Below are 13,960 nucleotides of genomic sequence, written 5' to 3'. Positions count from 1 at the left end.
TGCCCCACACAGAACCCTCTTACCCCCCCCCAGCCAATCGCCGCCTCCCCAGTGCTACACGTGACCTTTGACTTACGTCAGTCATAGCGCTCTTGTGCTCCAGTGCCATCACGCCATTGGTCAAGGGGATGTCCAGGGGGTGAGATTTGGTGGGGTCTCTGTTCTGAGTGGCGGTGTGGTAAGGGGGCCGGGCTGGGCCAGGGGGGGTTGGATACAGGCTAGAGGGTCTCGGGGGCAGTCAGGGGACGGGGGTGTTGGATAGGGCGTGGGAGTCCCAGGGGGCCTGTCAGGGGCGGGGGTGTGGCTAGTGGTCAGAGCAGTCAGGGCACAGGGGGGTTGGATAGTTGGTGGGGTCCTGGGGGGGGTGACTGGGGGCAGGGGTCTCTGGAGGGGGTGGTCAGGGGACAAGGAGCAGGGAGGCTTAGATAGGGGGTGGGGTCCTGGAGGGCAGTTAGGGGCAGGATCCCAGAAGGGGGCAGTCAGGGGACAAGGAGCAGGGGAGGTTGGAGGTTCTGAGGGGGACAGTCAGGAGGTAGGAAGTGGGAGGGAGTGGGTGGGGGCAGGGCAGGGGCAGGGCTAGGGTGGGGTGGGGCTCCCTGGGTGCACACCCTAATGAAATGTGCTCTTTGCTCCACACAGACCAACCGCTGCTGCCCTGCACCTGATCAGCTGCAGCTCCTCAGAGTCAGCCTGACCCAGAGAAACGGCCCTGAGCCCAGCGCTGCCCCCTGCTGGGCTGGGCCAATTCACCGCCCTGAACGCGCCTCTTCTCCTCCCTCGGATCCGCTCCTCCCAGGGTCCAACCCCCAGTCCCTTCCCGGGTGTTTCCCCCCCGCACCCCTGGGGGCTTGAAGGGGGTTTTCCCCTCTTCTGCCTCCAGCAACCACATCCCTTTAAGAAATCCACTAACCCCTCCCACCCCCCAAAAAATTTCCCCTAGACACAAGGCGCCGCTTACCCTGATCCCAAGCAGCTGCAGCGAGCTACATGCATCGCACCTGCTCCGTGCAGTGAGATCATCTGTAGGACCCAGAGATTGATGCACTGCAGCATTTCAGCCCCTCTCCCTTTTATCTGCTGAGCCCGCCCACTCCTCCCATTGGTTGTTCAGAATGAACCGTGTTCTGAGATAGATTTTCATTTTCATTTTCTTCCCGCTTTAGTGCGCCAAGTCACTAAAACCATTTTCTGCTGGCAGCTTGAAATGTGTTTGTGGTGGGTGCGGGTGTAGGTGTGAGATTCCGCAGTATGCTCAGACCCTCGTTTGTTTATTGTGTGTATCTTCTAGACTAATACATGGCCTTACTTCAACAGGCAGCTTTGTATATACACCCAGACTAATGTACGCTCATAATGCAGAGATTGCACACAACGTATTGTATTTTCCTCATAAAACAAGTTATTTTTTAGATATTTGAATGGTACAAAAGTAGGGTGAAAATCAGAAAAAATATGGGGGTTTTCCCTCTTCTGCCTCCATCATCCACATTCCTTTAGGAAATCCCCTAAACCCTCCCACTTCCCCTGGACACAAGTCACCACTTACCCTGATCCCAAGCAGCTGCAGCGAGTTAAATGCATTGCACTTGCTCTGTGTAGTGATTGACACAATGAAGCATCTCAGCCCCTCCTCCCTTTGTATCTCCTGAGCCCGCCCACTCCTTCTCCCATTGGCTGTTCAGGATGCCGATCGGAGCGGTAATGGCAGAAGGGGGCAGCAGAGGAGGAGGAGGGGGAGAGCTGGATGGACAGAGCTGGTGATTAGCTCTGTATGATCTTGCTGGTCTCCACTAGCCCTGCTGGGATGCTGCTAAGCACTGGAATAAATTGCCTAGGGAGGTTGTGCAATCTCTGTCCATCCTGCTCTTAAACATCTTCAATAACAAACACCTGTCAGGGATGAGTGCAGGGGACTGGACTAGGTGACCTCTCAAGGTCCCTTCCAGTCCCATGATTCTATGCTGGGTCCTCTGGCAACCTTCGCTGTAAGCCAGCCCAGTTATTTTTGCGTGTGGGAATTAACCCTCACAAGGCCACGGAAAAGAGGGATCCTGAAAGCCACAAATGAGCTCCCAGCTGCTGTGGGAAATGGGCTAACCTGATCCGGGCGCACTGCATTAGCAGCAGCCGGTCTAGCACAGGGGTTCTCAGGACAAAATTTTTGGTGGCCTCAGAATGCGGCCACCAACTCTTCCTGGTGGCCACTCTCACACTTCTTCCTAAAATACTTAATTAGCTCCCCACAGGTCACTGAGTCACAGGACAACAAACACCAGATCCCGGCTAGTGTGTGTCAGTGTCGCTCCATGGGAGTCAATGGGGCCAGATCTCCAACTGGTGCGGCCACTCCTCCGTCCCAGACACCCAGCTGGTCTGAAGGAGAACTTAACCAGTTGTATCCTCCTTCCTGATTAGATTACTGGCTGGGATCAAGTAACTGCCGTGGGTCTAGGCTGAGTTACTTGTAATTTTACATAATTAGACTGTGGAACTCATTGCCACGGGAAGGTGTCAGGGCTAAGAACTTTGCAACATTCAAAAAGGATTGGACCCTTTTATGCATAAAAAGAGCACCCAGAGTTACAATAGTTTATGCTAACAAATTGTGTCAGGGAACCTCTGGGTTCAGGGCATAGCTCAGTCTAACTATTAGAGACCAAGGTATGACCTAATGTCCCACAGATTATCCTACATCTCCTGCTGCACCTACATTGGCCTTTGAAGCATCAGTTACTGGCCAGAGGCAGGGCCCTGGGTTAGATGGATCTTGGATCTGGTCTGATCCATTCTGGCAATTCCTATAGGAACTGCCATGAGTATAACGGGTGCTGCGACTTCTGCCTGAGCCTGCAGACAGCCTGAAACAATCGCTCTGAGATACAAACTAATCTCCACTAAGCGAGATGATGCCTTAAATATTAACATTGTGGGTTATGTCACTGCTCATTAACGCCTGGGAACAAGAAGAGGAACAATTATTGTTATGAAAATCCACATTAGCAATTCTTCTAGTGAGGAATGATGGACTAGCTGTGGGAGGGGGCAGGCACGGAGCGTATCTCAATTAAGATGCGGAGGCTTTTAACACCACTTGCTTTGGTTAAAAAAGGGGGAACAATTAGTTTAATTTCCCTGACGTGGGAATACAGGGAGTTGGGCTGGGTTTTGAACCAGTTTAACTAAAAGGATTTAAAAACGCACCTTTTGTGAAACCAGCACAACCTGATCCCAGAACAAAGCCAAAGTCTCTGGATGTGTTGAGCAGTTTTGGCCAGGGGCAGCCATGTTGTGAAGGGCTGGCTTGGCGCTCGAGGCGTTGCCATGGCACCTGAAAAATTTAGATTTAATTCCTGACTCCTCCACACACTCCTCGTGTGACCTTGGCCAAGTCATAAAGTCTCCACAGCTCAGGTCGCCGACTCTACGGGGCAGGGATTGTCTCTTGCTGTGTCTGTGCAGCGCCTGGCACAACGGGGCCCTGATCTCAGTTGTGGTCTCTCTCAGGGTGCTACAGCTGTTAGTAACCGTTCACCCCAGCAGGGTGTGCCTAGTGGGGAGCTCAGTACAGCACAGGGCCAGATGGCAGCAGTGCAGAGAAGCCCCTGGCTCCAGCCCTGGGGGGTCTCCATGAACCCCACCCATTCCCAGTAAGCGATGGATGAATCCTTACTGTGGCTGGCAGAGATGGGGGGAGCCAATGCCCTGAGCACCCGGACATCAGGTTATAACAAATCATCAGCGCAGCCGCTGCTAACCCAGCCCCCCAAGGCAGGCGGTTAGAGGGGAAAAGGGAACTGTTCCTATGGGCACCTCTGTCCCAGTGCCATGTCCCTCCAGGGTCCCTTCTCCCAGGGACGATCCAGCAGCCCCTGGCCGACCTGCCGGACAGAGCTCAGGCTTGTGTCTGTGGTCTCACGAGGGCCTTTCTGCACCGTCCTCCTTCCACCCCACGTGCATTTGCCCCATTCTGCCCCACACCGCCTCACTGCCGCCGCCCTCCCCCATCCACAGCAATCCCTGTCTCCGTTTTACTAGCACAATCTCCTTGTGCAGTGCTCTGCTGGCTAGATCTTGTCCCTCCAGCTCGGAGGTGTCACACCCATTCAGAGGAGAGGGCTGGGTTCACAGAACCATAGGGTTAGACGGGACCACAAGGGTCAGCCACTCTAACCCTGGGCCAAGAAGTAGGATTTGTTGTGTCTAAACCATCCAGGACAGATGGCTCCAGCCTCCTTTTGAAAACCTCCAGCGAAGGAGCTTCCACCACCTCCCGAGGCGTCTGTTCCATTGCTCTGATGTTCTTCCAGTTAGGAAGTTTTTCCTGAGATTTAATCTAGACCTCCCATGCTGCTGTTTGAACTCATTGCCTCTTGTTCTGCCTCTGTGGCAAGACAGAGCAACTTTTCTCCATCGTTTTTATGGCAGCCTTTCAAGTATTTGAAGACTGCAGTCATATGATCCCTTTATCTCCTCTTTCCCAAACTAAACATACCCAGTTCCGTCAGCCTTTGCTCAGAGGGCTGGTGTTCCATCCCTGGGGTCATCTTTGTCGCTCGCCTCTGGATCCCTTCCAGTTTCTCTACATCCTTTCAATACATCGGTGACCCAAACTGGACACAGTCCTCTGGCTGCCACTTCACTGTCTTGGCCTGACCCCTTTTCCCCACCCCTTTTCTTACGGGACCTTCCCCCTGTGTGGACCTACGCTCTGACACCCCTGAGCATGGCCCTGAAGACACACACAGAGGTTCTCTTACCTCCGTGCCCACTGAATCTTCCCCCTGGGTATCCCACCAGTGGGAGGCTTTTAAACCCTGATTCCTACCTCTGATGCTTCCCAAAGTCCTTTTGCCTCTGAGCCCATCATCCTGCTTCCACTGGTGACACTGCAAATCACTTTAGCAATCCGCTGAGACTCCATCCCCTGCAAACCTCCTCCTGCAGACAAAGCACAGACTGCACTGAGTCAGGCAGGCTGCTAATTGCACAGAGAAGAATGAACGGGGCTGTCCCTACAATGCACGTGTTCTGTAGGATCCAGTTGAGTCACTGATACATGCAGCTTCTCCTCTTTTCTGCTCAGACCTCCTGCCCCTCCCCGAACAAACGCCGGCTCATACAGCATGTTGGTTGCCCAGAATGAGATGCTGTGGCTGGTGGTAGAAGGGAAGTAGCTGACTGAAGAGGGAGCTGCTGCAGCATAGATGGGGTGGAATCTCTGCTAATTAGCTTGCCTTCCCCATCTGACCCTGGCAGGATGTCCTGCAATCTGCTCACTTCAGCCCTAGCGCCGGTTGCCTTTTTACCACCAGAATATTCTGATGGAAATTTAGATTTTCAGTTAAATGAGGGGTGGTTTTTAATGGAAATTTTCTGGTTTCCCTAAAAAGTTTTGACTTTTCATTGGAGAGCAAATTTGGCCCAAAACCTGAACATGCTTCAGATTACAGCTGGTTTTTTTTCTTTTGGTTTACAGCAGTTTTTTAAAGGGGAAAAAAAATCAATATCAGATAAAAATCAGTTTTCTGTTGCCGACCTAAAAACAAAACATGGTGGGTTTTTCCTGCTTTTCACAAAACATCAACTTTTTTCCCCTTGAATAGTTTGACAAAAATCATTTTTCCCTCCAGTTCCATGGGAATTTTCCCCGGGAGAGGAAAGATTTCCTGCTAGCCCTAGCTGCAAGCCAAAGTTGTGTGTGTAAGAATTAAATCATTGTCAGTGTTGCCAACTCACAATTCTATCACAAGCCTCACAATATTTGGTGCTTTTCTTAAAGTACCAGCTCCCAGACTCATGTGATTACATAAGAATCTAAGCATTTGTTTTATGATGCAAATTCCTTGCCTGTTTGGTTGAAAACATGATCAGAGTGGGCCCTAAATGCTCAGAAACCATAAGTCAAATAAAAGTACCCTCTACAATTTATTTTTAAAAAACCCTTAAAATTTTGAAGCCAATTTCATTATTCGGGGACCCGATCCATGATTTTTAAACACTTGGGGTTGACAATACTGATTACGGGCTGCATCAACGTGTGGTCTGGTTACCTTCCATCTGTACTATAGCAGTGCAATCGATCTGGGCATGAAGCCAGCTCCCACAGGACAGTATAATGAGATTTCAAAGCCCGACGTCATGTTTCCCTAAAAAGTTTCCAAGAACCTCCTGTAACATGTCACAAACCCCAGTTTGGGAACCACTGTCCTACATTAACACACCCCAGGTCTGCTCACTTGAGTTCTACACTGCAACGTAAGCCCAGGGTTAGTAGATGTGCCCTTTCGTGCTACCCTCTATATCTTACCTCTCAGTCCCAACAAAGGATGGTGACAGCATTGATCTGCTGATCAGGTCTTGGTTCAGTTTCTAGCAATGTCACAAGCTCCTGGCATGACCTGGGGCTGGTCAGTTCATTTCTCTGTCCTTCACTTACCAAACAGGCCCGTGATAACGCTTGCTTGGTGAGGGAATATTTCATTCCTATTCGGGAAGCCCAGTCTCTGCAGTGACGAACAGCAGACACCTCCTAAACTCCCCACACCTGGAAAAGGAAATTCCACCCACCTTCAACTTGGCTGCTACCCCAGAGAGGCAGGGCTGGAACAGCAGGTTTGGAAGCGAACACTGGAGTGACATCTGTGTTCCTTCACAGACGCACCGCTCAGTTCAGATCTATAGTTTGTATTCCTGGGCTGGGATACCAAGCACCCATAACCAGATGAGCACAGGACACCTGTTTATACATCTCATCCATTCATCATTTATTTCCACTGTAAGCTCTTCAGGGCAAAGGGGTGTGGGGTTTAATTAGTCCGTATAGCTCCGAGCATGCTGGTGCTTGGTAAGTAACAAATTGCAATCTCTTCCACCAAGATCAAACCACCTTCAGCCCCCTGCAAGACAAGAAATGTGCAACATGAGGAAACAGGAACAGCGGCTGAGCCATAAGAAATGGCCATACTGGGTAAGACCCTAGGTCCATCGAGCCCAGTATCCTGTCTGCCAACACTGGCCAATGCCAGGTGCCCCAGAGGGAGTGAACCTAACAGGCAATGATCAAGTGATCTCTCTCCTACCATCCATCTCCATCCTCTGACAAACAGAGGCTAGGGACACCATTCCTTACACAGCCTGGCTAATGGCCATTTATGGACTTCACCACCATGAATTTATCCAGTTCTCTTTTAAACCCTATTATAGTCCTAGCCTTCACAACCTCCTCAGGCAAGGAGTTCCACAGGTTGACTGTGTGCTGTGTGAAGAACTTCCTTTTATTTGTTTTAAACCCGTTGTCTATTAACTTCATTTGGTGACCCCTAGTTCTTGTATTATGGGAACAAGTAAATAACTTTTCCTCATTCACTGTCTCCACATCACTCATAATTTTATATACTTCTATCATATCCCCCCCTTAGTCTCCTCTTTTCCAAGCTGAAAAGTCCTAGCCTCTTTAACCTCTCCTCATATGGGACCTGTTCCAAACCCCTAATCATTTTAGTTGACCTTTTCTGAACTTTTTCTACTGCCAGAAGAACTTTTTTGAGATGAGACCACCACATCTGTATGCAGTATTCAAGATGTGGGCGCATCATGGATTTACATAAAGGCAGACTCTTTTTTTAATGATTCCTAACATCCTGTTTGCTTTTTTGACCACCTCTGCACACTGCGTGGACATCTTCAGAGAACTATCCACAATGACTGCAAGATCTTTTTCCTGACTTGTTACAGCTAAATTAGCCCCCATCATATAGTATGTATAGTTGGGGGTATTTTTCTCCAAATGTGCATTACTTTACATTTATCCACATTAAATTTCACTTGCCATTTTGTTGCCCAATCACTTAGTTTTGTGAGATCTTTTGAAGTTCTTCAGAGTCTGCTTTGATCTTAACTATCTTGAGCAGTTTAGTATCATCTGCAAACTTTGCCACCTCACTGTTTACCTCTTTCTCCAGATCATTTGTGAATAAGTTGAATAGGATTGGTCCTAGGACTGATCCTTGGGGAACCCCACTAGTTACCCCTCTCCATTCTGAGGATTTTCCATTTATTCCTACCCTTTGCTCCCTGTCCTTTAACCAGTTCTCAATCCATGAAAGGATCTTTCCTCTTATCGCATGATGAGCGAGCCCCCAGAGGGCAAGTGTCACCCTTTGCTAACATTTCAATATTCCTAAATAATCCAAGGGCTCAAACATCACGAGCAACGGTCATGAGACTGGCTTCAAAAAAAACCATGAACTACTTCAACATTTACTATTTTTGTGCAACAGCCGCTGTTGATGCATTTAATATCTTTGAAGTTGATACTGGGGTCTCATTCACATGATCTTTGTCGTTGGGAGCCAGGGGGGAGGGAGGGGCAAATCCTGAGATTCCAGGGACTTCCCACGACCTCTGTGCATTTAGCCCTTTCCCACCACCCTCTGGAGATTCAGCAGAACCAACATATGCCAAGGGCCATCCTTAGGCATACACAGAATACGCAGCTGCCTGCTTCGTATGCGACAGCGCCGGTGGCCAGCCCCATCCCCCAGCTGGGCCCCCTGTGCGTTCCTAGGGGGGGAGCAGGGCCCGGAACAACTCCCTGTGCCCGTCCCGCCTCTTCCCACCCCCATTTTCCACCACATCACCCAAGCCCCCTCCCCAGCGACAGACGAGGCCCAGGGGATTAGCAGGGGGCCTGGCAGCAGGGGTCAGGGTTCCGTTTCCTGCTCCCGGCACCAGGTCCCCTGCTAATCCCCCAGGCCACTCTGGGCCTGTGGGGCCCCCCAAAGCAGGGCAAAGGGACTGGAGGTTTCCAAATTAAGGCAGGGCCTTGGATTCAGGGGCGGCTCTAGGCACCAGCTAAACAAGCAGGTGCCTAGGGCAGCGAAATTTAGGGGGCGGCGAAATGACGGGCGTGTATGTGCCTGCTTACCGGAAGAGCGGCGGGAGCTCTTCCCCAGCCGCAGAGGCAGGGGCGGCTCTAGACCCCAGCACGCCAAGCAGGCGCGTGGGGCGGCCCTTTCCCGGGGGGGCGGCATTTGGCTCCGGTGGACCTGCCGCAGGCATGACTGCGGGAGCTCAACCATAGCCGCGGGAAGAGGGAACCCGCCGCGGGACCGGGGAAGGGCGGGGCAGCCTGATTTCTAGAGCCGCCCCTGTGCAGAGGACAGGCCACTCCTCGGCTTGCCCCCGCGGGTGCACACCAAGAAGCGGCCCCTCCTCTGCAGCCGGGGAAGGGCCGCGCTACCAGCTCCGCCTGGGGGGGGGGGGGTTGCTTACCGCGAAAAGGTGGGAGCCGGTAGCGCAGCCCTGCCCGGGCTGCAGAGGAGGGGCCGCTTCTCGGAGTGCACCAGCGGGGACAAGCGGAGGAGAAGCGGCCCCGCCGCTGCAGCCCGGCAGGGCTGCGCTACCGGCTCCTGCCTTTCCAAGGTAAGCAACCCCCCCAGGCGGAGCCGGTAGCGCGGCCCTGCCCCAGCTGCAGAGGAGGGGCCGCTCTGGGCAGCGGCCACCCCCCAGACGAACCGGTAGCCAGCTGCGGGCCGCCTCCCTGGGGCGGGCTAGGGCGGCGCTGCGCTGCTCGGAGGGCGGGGGCTTGGGCTGCGGTCGGCGCCGCTGGGGGGGGGCGGCGCTCTTCTTTTCTGCCTGGGGCGGCAGAAAAGCTAGAGCCGGCCCTGCTGGGATTGAGGGTGTGGCCCAGCGGAGGTACAGCCAGGCAGCTGGATGGAGACAAGCAGGCTCCAGGCTAATGGAAATCACCCTGTGTCCTTGTGACAGCCCCTCCCTCCTCGCTGACACACACATCGCCCTGCATCCCACTGGGGTCCCACACTTCCCAGCCTGTGCAGGCCAAGCTCCCTGCACACACCATGGGCTACCTGCATCCACCCATCCCGCTTCCCTCCCCACCCCCACAGCTCCCATCCTCCTTTATTGTAGGAACTCCAAGCAACTCCCCCCCCCCACTATGCCAGGGGCTCTGTGTGCCCCCAAAATCCTCCCTCCCCAGATACAAGGATCCCCCATTCTGCCCCCATGCCAGGGCCTCTGTGCTCCCCCTCCCCACACACCAGCCCCCCACAATGTCCCCTCCCCCCGCCCCCAGGGCTCTGTGCTCCCCCGCCCCACACACTCATCTCTTTAGCTCTGGGCGATCATTCACCCAAGGCGCCAACCTGCCAAGCTCCCCGGGGACAGGCCAGAGCTGAGCTGGGGGGTGACGCTGGAAGGTGCTGCCAGCACCCGGCTCTTTGCTCCCCAGCCCAACCCCGCCCTCCTGCAGCCGATCAGCTGCAGCTCCCCAGAGTCAGCCTGACCCAGAGAAACGCCCCCGAGCCGAGCGCTGCCCCCTGCTGGGCTGGGCCAATTCACCGCCCTGAACGCGCCTCTTCCCCTCCCTCGATCCGCTCCCCCAGGGTCCAACCCCCAGTCCCTTCCCGGGTGTTTCCCCCGCACCCCTGGGGGCTTGAAGGGGGTTTTCCCTCTTCTGCCTCCAGCAACCACATCCCTTTGAGAAATCCAGTAACCGCCGCCGCCCACTTCCGCCGGACACAGGGCACCGCTTACCCCGATCCCGAGCAGCTGCAGCGAGCTACATGCCTTGGGTCTGTTCCAGGCAGTGAGCATCTGCAGGACCCAGAGATTGCCGCACTGCGGTATTTCGGCCCCTCCTGCCTTTTTTCTGAGCCCGCCCACTCCTTCTCCCATTGGCTGTTCAGGATGCCTATCGGAGCCGTAATGGCAGGGGTGGGGGCAGCAGGAGAGATGAATGGATAGAGTTGATGATGAACTGTGTTATCTTCCTTGTCTCCGCTGGCCCTGCTGGGATGCTGCTAAGCACTGGAATAAATTGTCTAGGGAGGTTTCATTTTCCCCAGGGAATTTATCAGTGTTTGTTACCACAGCCCAGAACCGGACACAATACTCCAGCTGAGGCCTGACCAGCGCAGAGTAGAGCGGAAGAATGACTTCTCGGGTCTTGGCCACAACACACCTGTTCATGCATCCCAGAATCACGTTTGCTTTTTTTGCAACAGCATCACACTGTTGGCTCATATTTAGCTTGTGGTCCACTATAACCCCTAGATCCCTTTCTGCCGTACTCCTTCCTAGACAGTCTCTTCCCATTCTGTATGTGTGAAAGATTAATGCTTTGAATTCTGTTCATCAATGCGGTTTGCTGCAGGACTAAAAGGGATCTCCAAACACAAGGCCCCCTCAGAGTCTAAGAAAACAACATGTCTCTAATCCCCAAAACAACCTTTTCATTTGAACAGTTACTGTTATAGACTTAGAACTATTGGCCTAAAACTGTTTACATTTAATAACTGGGCCGCACCAGTTGTAGTGTCTACACTCAACTTCATCCTTTTCTCCTCTTTTTCTTGTTTTAAAACTTTTGAATATGCGTGTTCTGAACCATATTCTGAGACAGACTTTCGTTTCTGTCCCACTTTAGAGTGTCAGATCTCGAAACCGTTATCTGCTAACAGCTGGAAATGTGTCCGTGGTGGGCGTGAGATTCAGCAGTACGTTCAGAGCTTGCATTCATGCCTGTTTCTTTATTGTGTGCATCTTCTAGACTAATACGTGGCCTTACTTCAACAGGCAGCTTTGCATATACACACAGACTAATGTACGCTCATAATGCATAGATTGCACACAATGTATTGTATTTTCCTCATAAAACAAATTATTTTTTACATATATGAATGATACAAAAGTAGGGTGAAAAAATCAGAAAGAAAATGAAAAATATTTTTTTGTAAAACCTGGAATTTTTGGGTAAAAATCAGTTTAAACTGAACACGAAGGGGCTTAAGTATGACTCTGAAAATTGGGTTTCTATCCCTGTCTCAGCCCCCTCCCTGCTGCGTGACCTTGGGCCCGTCTCTTCCCCTCCCCCATCTTGTCTATTTGGATAATAAACTCCCCTGGGCAGGGACGGTGCTGTGTCTTTTGCTCTTTGCACAACAAAATAGCGTGTAGCATCCACACAGGCACAGGGGAGTTCCCAGTCACCGTGTTTACTGACTACACACCCACGTGCCAGGCTCAGCTACACACCCAGCGCCGCTCCGGCTGCGTCTGGCTCAGGACACAGTGAGCACCACTAACTGAGTCAGTCCAAGCCCTGGCTTTTTAGGTCACAGAAAAACCCACCCTCAAAAGGTAACAAAAGTTTCAGTTTTTATGCCAGCCCTGCACTGAGATCACCCTTCCCCCAGCCCCTCCCTGCTGGCAGAGTCTGAGAGCAGCTGGTTTACAGCTTCCTGTCCCAGAGCAGCTGTAGGTACCTGAGCCCTGATTTAAATCATTCCCTCCCCACAGGTCACTGAGAGCCACAGGACAACAAACACCAGGTGCCGGCTGGCGTGTGTCAATGTCGCTCCATTGGAGTCAATGGGGCCAGATCTCCAACTGGTGTGGCCACACCTCCCTCCCAGACAGGGCCGGCTTCAGGGTTTTTGCTGCCCCAAGCAGTGCGGGGGGGGGGGGGGGAAGCGATTGGCGACACTTTGGCGGCAGCTCCACTGCGCCGCTTTCTTCTTCGGTGACACTTTGGCGGCAGGCTCTTCCCTCTGAGAGGGACCGAGGGACTCGCCGCCGAATTGCTGCCGAAGAGCTGGACGTGCCGCCCCTTCCCCTTGGCCGCCCCAAGCACCTGCTTCGTTCGCTGGTGCCTGGAGCTGGCTCTGATCCCAGACACCCAGCGGGTCTGAAGGAGAACTTAACCAGTTTTCCTCTGTCCAGGCTAGATTACTGGCTGGGATCAAGTGACTGCAGTGCATCTAGGCTGAGTTACATGTAATTTTACATAATTAGACTGTGGAACTCATTGCCACAGGAAGATGTCGGAGCTAAGAACTTTGCAACATTCAAAAAGGATTGGACCCTTTTATGCATAAAAAGAGCCCCCAGAGTTACAATAGTTCATGCTAATGAATTCTTGCAGGGAACCTCTGGGTTCAGGACATAGCTCAGTCTAACTATCAGAGACCAAGGTCTGCCCTATTATGGGGGGCAGATTAACCCACATCTCCCGCTGCACTTACATTTGCCTTTGAAGCATCAGTTACTGGCCAAAGGCAGGGCTCTGAGTTAGATGTGTTGGTGGCACTAGGCATGGCCCAGTGTTAACAGAAGGGTGGAAAATGACAGTGCCAATAAGGCCTCCCTGTATCAGGCCTTTGGCCAGCTTGCTTGTCCGAACCGCTTCCATGTTTAGACTTTAATTAACCCCACAGGCCAGATGGAAAGAATGGAATGTGTGGCAACTAGTTATCAGTACCAGGAGGCAATTATACAGCCTGCTTGCACCTGGCTGAAGGGAGTGAAACAAAATAACCGGTCGGGAAAAAGTTACTAACGAGATGATGTATTTTCTGCCAAGTATGATTTAACCTGTTTAGAGTAATTGCTACGTTATAATATATTTGCTGTATGGGAACTAAAAGGGAGGGAGAAGAGGAGGGGGGAAGGGGGAGCTGGGCAGTGGGGGGTAATAGAGATGCTTAGTTGAAATCATGTATAAAGAGAGAGAGAGCTGCTTGTATGGAGTGTGCTTGATTTGAGACTTGTTGTCTCCAAGTGCCGTGCTTTGAGATCTCAAATAAACCTTTTTTTTGCTTCTCCACCCTGGTGTGTCTATTGGAGCGAGGCACTCCGGGCAACGAACCACTGTTGCTGTCGCCTCGGGCCTTTGTGCCGGCAACAGATGGATCTTGGATCTGATCTGATCCAGTCCAGCAATTCCTATAGGAACTGCCCCAAGTATAACGGGTGCTGTGACTTCTGCCTGAGTCTGCAGACAGCCTGAAACAATTGCTCTGAGATATGAACTATTCTCCACTAAGCGAGATGATGCCTTAAATACTAATGTTGTGAGTTATGTCACTGCTCATTAATGCCTGGGAACAAGGAGAGGGAGAATTAATGTTATGAAAATCCACATTAGCAATTCTTCTAG

At 52.2% G+C, this 13,960-nt stretch overlaps 1 protein-coding gene across 1 annotated transcript in view; it reads right to left on the bottom strand.

Annotated features, from left to right (window-relative positions):
• LOC123346036 (C-type lectin domain family 2 member D-like) overlaps positions 1-10,674 on the bottom strand; it is a 55,407-nt gene extending 44,733 nt beyond the window's left edge. The window contains exons 1-2 of the transcript XR_006572905.1: positions 10,558-10,674; positions 6,308-6,896 (exon numbers count right to left, since the gene is read on the bottom strand). The gene's annotated coding sequence lies outside the window, so the exon portion shown is untranslated. The remainder of the gene's footprint in view (positions 1-6,307; positions 6,897-10,557) is intronic.
• Between the last annotated feature and the right edge of the window lie 3,286 nt (positions 10,675-13,960).

Source organism: Mauremys mutica, chromosome 12 (genome assembly GCF_020497125.1).
Source record: "Mauremys mutica isolate MM-2020 ecotype Southern chromosome 12, ASM2049712v1, whole genome shotgun sequence".
Lineage (NCBI taxonomy): Eukaryota > Metazoa > Chordata > Testudines > Geoemydidae > Mauremys > Mauremys mutica.
The sequence above is the reverse complement of the archived record's forward strand: the minus strand, read 5'-3'. Positions and strand labels throughout refer to the sequence as shown.